This window comes from Belonocnema kinseyi, chromosome 1 (genome assembly GCF_010883055.1).
Source record: "Belonocnema kinseyi isolate 2016_QV_RU_SX_M_011 chromosome 1, B_treatae_v1, whole genome shotgun sequence".
Classification (NCBI taxonomy): Eukaryota; Metazoa; Arthropoda; class Insecta; order Hymenoptera; family Cynipidae; genus Belonocnema; species Belonocnema kinseyi.
The window spans coordinates 173,298,302-173,303,513 of NC_046657.1; the positions used below are offsets into that span (position 1 = coordinate 173,298,302).

Genomic DNA, 5,212 nt, shown 5'->3' on the forward strand with positions numbered 1-5,212 from the left:
AGCGTTCAGGACGTAATAGCAAATACGTTACTGTTACTAAACAGAATTCAAAAAAGTCAAAAGTTTTTTTTTCTTTTTTTAGTAGAAGCCATTCAATGCGTTAAATAAGCTTTTGTACATGCAAAAATACTGCAAATATACAAAATTCTATCTTCAACTTCGGACAAGTGGTACGTCCTCGACAATTGGTTCGTCATATTATGTTTATTTTCTAGATATGTGATAACACTTGAAAGCGAAAATTCATCAGGTTTTTGGTGAAAGTTTATAGATTTCCAGAGTGTCCAAGAGCACAAAATGGCTACTAACATATACGAATATGAATGTGGAAAATACTTAATTATTTGTAAAATTTGTTATAAATTCTGATGTCTTCAGTTTTGTTGTACATTTCCATAGTTATCGAAGTAGCTGCAGTTACTAATTACGTTTCTATATTATTCAGCCATTTTTAATTCTCGATTTTTTACATTAGATTCAGTATCAGCGACCCAGAAGACCTATTTGTACCAATTTTTATGAATGTTATACAAAAAATGCTATGCAGACGGCTTTGCAGTCATAATAAGGAGGGGGGGGGGCTCAACTAGAAACGTTGATGGACCTATCAAGGTCAGCACTGCGCATTTTTGAACTCTGAATCTGGCGTGTATCATCAAGGCTCACTGTTAATTCAGGGAAGAGAAACTTGATTGTCTTCACAAAGAAATACAAGGTAGCTACGAATGAGGCCCCCCCCCCCCTGGTTTTGTTGAAAGGGGATGAAATGCATCCTCAATTGCACTAAGACACTTTTAGATAAAGTACTGTCAGCGAATTACGATCTGCTCGGACAGCCAAGCAGAATTGGCTGCAGTTGCCAATCTAAATATGCATTAATTGAGTGTAGTTATTCGACGTGGGTTTCAGGGGTGGAAGGGCTTGATGTGTAAGTAGGATTTCAGGAGTTAAGGGGCAGAGGGTGTGTAAGGAGGTTTGCAGGGGGTTTCAGTGGAAGGAGTTGTTAGTAGGACTAAGGGGAATGGGCCTTAAGCAGTTTTGCAGTGGTATTAACATTTTTATCAAAATATTGGAAACAATTTAAGAAAAGTGCTACAAAAAAAACTAGGGCATTCTTTAATAGACATTTATAAATCATCTGGTAACGTACCAAATAAAAATGCATAAACTAATTCATGGAGAAAGGAGAGCGTTCACATATTTTACGCATCCAGTACAATAAATAACGTTATATACGTTTTTATCGAAAGGCGATTTTTCGAAGTTAAAATATCAAAAGTGCCCCATTGAATTCTTGTTCAACGAAGAGGGTTATTATCGGCTTGGGTTTTTGATCCACCTTCGAAAGATGTGCACTTCTCACTTGAACCGAGTTCGCGATTTGTTCCAATCGGCAGAATTGCCTATAAATACGACTCAAATTTCTTTTAATAATGAAGGTATTAATGTTCACCTTAATGTATGGAAATATATCTATATTATTGAAATATTACTTCGAGGATGTTTTGAAATTAACCATTTTTAGAAATACGGGATCTTGTGAAATTATTACCTTTCCTACGTTGATAATCTAATATAATCTGGATAGATTGGTTCAGAATAAACCACAAATTTACAATGTAATTTGCAAAATCTCAACAATTACAAATTAAAAGAGTTAAAATTTTTAAAACGTAAAAAACGTTTTAAGCTGATCAACTCTAAGTATCAATTAATTATTTTTTAAATTTAGCTGTATTCCAAGTATTAAAAATTGAACAATAATGATTTTACAAGACGATTCTGAATAGTGAATCTGTTCAGAACTAACAAATGCACAGGATGTTACACTGTTTCAATTCTAAAGCCTTAGGGTTAGTAGTTAAACAATTTTAAACATTCATAAAGATTAATAAATTAATTTCAGGAGAATATTCACAAACGTTCAAAAAATTGTGCTAAAAAAATTTTTAGAAACGTTCAAACATAATTTAAAATGAAAATTTCGAAAGCTTCATAGAGAATATAAAAATGTTCCTAAAATTTCTAGGAAAAATGAAAACGGTTTTTCATTTTCATAAATTATTTTTAAGATAATATTTACAACCGGTTAAAAATCGTTCAAAACTAGTTCTTTGTTGAAAATTCATCATTTTAGTTGTAGATTCAACTACCTCGTGAAAACGTTTTATATTTTAGTTTAATTTAACTGACGGATGATTTTTTGAAAGTCAAATCATCTAAAAAAATCTGTGTTAAGTTAGGACACCTAATTTACTTCTTTATCAATTTTTTAATTAACATTGTACTGTACCAACTACCAATATTCAAGCAAATCTATTTTAATTTCAAAAAATCGTCCGCCATATTAGATCCGCCATTTTGATTTTTTCAAATGTAACTGCATATTCGTAACCAGCGACCCTTAAAACCTCTTAGTAACAGGTTGCATGCGAATACAATCATATTTTGAAAAAATGGTCCGACATATTGGATCCGCCATTTTAAAATTTTTGAGCCTAACTGCATATTTGTAATCGGCGATCCCTAATACTTTTATAATCACTGCACATTTTATTATACCTGGGCCTGGGTGTAAGTATATTAAAATCCTTTCTGTTTTCATTTTCGTCCTCCAACTCTAGACAAAAACAAACCTCGTGCTCTAAGGGCGCATGCGAATAGTTTGGCACGCGGCTCATTTGGAAGGGCTTGTTTCAGCCCTTAATTTTTGATATTGGCGAAGTTTGTGCACGTCATGGTTCAGCTCTACAATTTTTCAAAAATGGCTAAAAACGCCGTTTTTAGGGGTTGCAGCCCCTATTTTCTCAAAAAGGTGATGTGATGGGAAGTTTTTGAACCCAGGTTTGTGTTCATCATGAAAAAAAAGTTCGGAAACATTAGGTGCCATCTTTTTTGTAAAACTCATGTAGAGCAGTGTTAGCTGATTAACTGACCATTCGTCTAGTGACGGATGAAATCAGACAACCAGCTGCCAGCTTGCTATTCGACTAGAGCGTTCGAGCCCAGTAGTACTTTGCGTACGGTTCGTCATATATTTTAAGGATTGAGATTTTTCATTTGTTTTTCATGGAAATATTTTGAGTAAAAAATAATATAAAGATTTAATATTAGAAATGTTAAGCTATTCATAATTTAATTTCTATATTTATGTGACTTGAAGTTTTTTAGCAAGGAAATATTAAATAAAAAATTCACCGATTCTTCAAATGGGCAAGGAAAAGTACAAAAAAATATCGTGTCTTTTTTTAGTGCTTTTTTATTACAAATACGTAGACATAAAATTAGAACCTTTAGAAACATCACAGCAAAAGTTATTTTTAAGCAATTGTTTTTTAATGTTTCTTTTTATTTATGTTCATTTATTATAAAAAGTTGTACTCTGTGACAAAGTGAATGATATAATAAACCAGCTTTCATAAAAGCTATTTCAATTGAAAACTAGATAATTATAATTAAGCAAACTATACAAAATACTTGATACAATTTTTAATTTTATACTGACAATTCTGCATAGTTCAAAATAGAACGCTAATTATTATACGTATCGAACGATCATTATTATATCATTATTATAGACTAAACTAAACCACTATTGCTCAAAAGGCCTCGGATATGACTGTCTGCTATAACCATAAAATATAGAACCAGAAAGCTGATACAACATATTACAAAATCATCCACCCTCGGTACATCAAGACATTAACACCATCAATATTGGATGAGATTATAGATTTCCAACGGCAGAGACTGGATGTTATTACTGCCAGACTGCGTCAGTACATGGAGAAAACTACATATACGAAAGTAGATAATTAAAATGAGAATAGTCATTCGCAATATCTAGATGTTGTTGCGTACGATTTAAAAATATTTTTCAATGTATGAGATATTGCCGGGCATCATCTTTTCATATTAGATTTTTAATAGGGAGTTTGAATTTGACGTTCGCGTCTCTTGTGTCATTACGGGCCATCCGTATACCACGTGGGCACTTAGGGGGGGGGGGGGTATGGCAAAATTCCATGCTTGTGCACGAGGGGGGCCGGAGGAGTCGGATTAAAATCCACGTGGACGCCATTTCCCTAAATAAATATACTGAAACGAGATAAGGTATACTCTAGGTATACTCGAACTTTTATATTGCGCTCGCGCACAATATAATTTTCTATTTTTATCATAATTATAATTTTTTCACGATTTTTTCTTTGAAATTCAAATCATGTTTAAGCTCACGTTTCCAAGTTTATTCGAATTTTTTCAGCCAATTCATCGCTCCTTTTGGACTCCTTGCTTTTAAAGACTAATAATGTCTATATTTTTATCAAATATGTCCACGTGGACAAAGTACACAATTGTCCACGTGGTATATGGATGGCCCCTAAACGCGTTTTTCCAGTTTGAGCCGCGGCAATGTGGTGAAAATCTAATTTTTTGGTATTTTAAATGAATAATTGAGTTAACGGTTTGAATTATTGGAGAAACCATTTTCAAGTATTTTGAAAGCTTTGACATATTTATGACATGGTAGAAATCTTTGTGGAATCTTGTAAAACATTTTCAGATCTTTCCAAATATTTTAAATCTGTCTGAAGTATTTTGAAGTCATTTAAAATCTTTGGAGTATGTGTGAAATTTTCAAAAATCTTTTTGAAATCTTTACTATTAAAAATCTTTATTAGTAAAAACGAACAGAAGCAATTTACATGCTGCGTAGTTCCAACTAGAGAAGACAAGAGCTAGCAATAACCCTGAAATGGAGCTGACAAACATTACAGATTTACAATCCCTGGCCATATTATTATACCAAAGTTCAGAAATAAGTATTTTACATTATTTTTGTTGTTTTATTTTAAGACCGTTAGCGTGCCTTAACAGTACTTTATTTTCATATCTATAGTAGCATTTAATGTAATTTTTTAATGATAAATAAATATAGGCATAACCTAATAATTTCGACATCTTGCAGCCTAATGGTAACAATGTATTTAAAGAATCGTAAAGATAACGTTAGGAAACACAGCTGGTGGTTTCCCTCCTCAGATCCTTATAACAAAAAGTAATATCATTAAAAAGGCGAAGTAATATGAGAAATAGTCGGAATGTATCCAATTACCAGGTATATACATATGAAACCGGTATTTTTTCAAGAAAAAAACACATTTATTTCAAGAGAATGATAACAAATATTTTATTCAAAGTATGCGCCCTC

The 5,212-nt window shown here is 32.4% G+C and overlaps 1 protein-coding gene across 3 annotated transcripts in view; it reads left to right on the forward strand.

Moving 5' to 3' along the window:
* The window catches only part of LOC117171176 (mediator of RNA polymerase II transcription subunit 16-like), a 59,446-nt gene that overhangs the window by 37,308 nt on the left and 16,926 nt on the right, over positions 1–5,212 (forward strand). The window contains exon 7 of one of the 3 annotated variants that reach the window (XR_004466852.1): positions 83–188. The exons of 1 other annotated variant lie outside the window; for it this stretch is intronic. The gene's annotated coding sequence lies outside the window, so the exon portion shown is untranslated. The remainder of the gene's footprint in view (positions 1–82; positions 189–5,212) is intronic. One more of the 3 variants, XR_004466851.1, reaches the window with a different exon arrangement.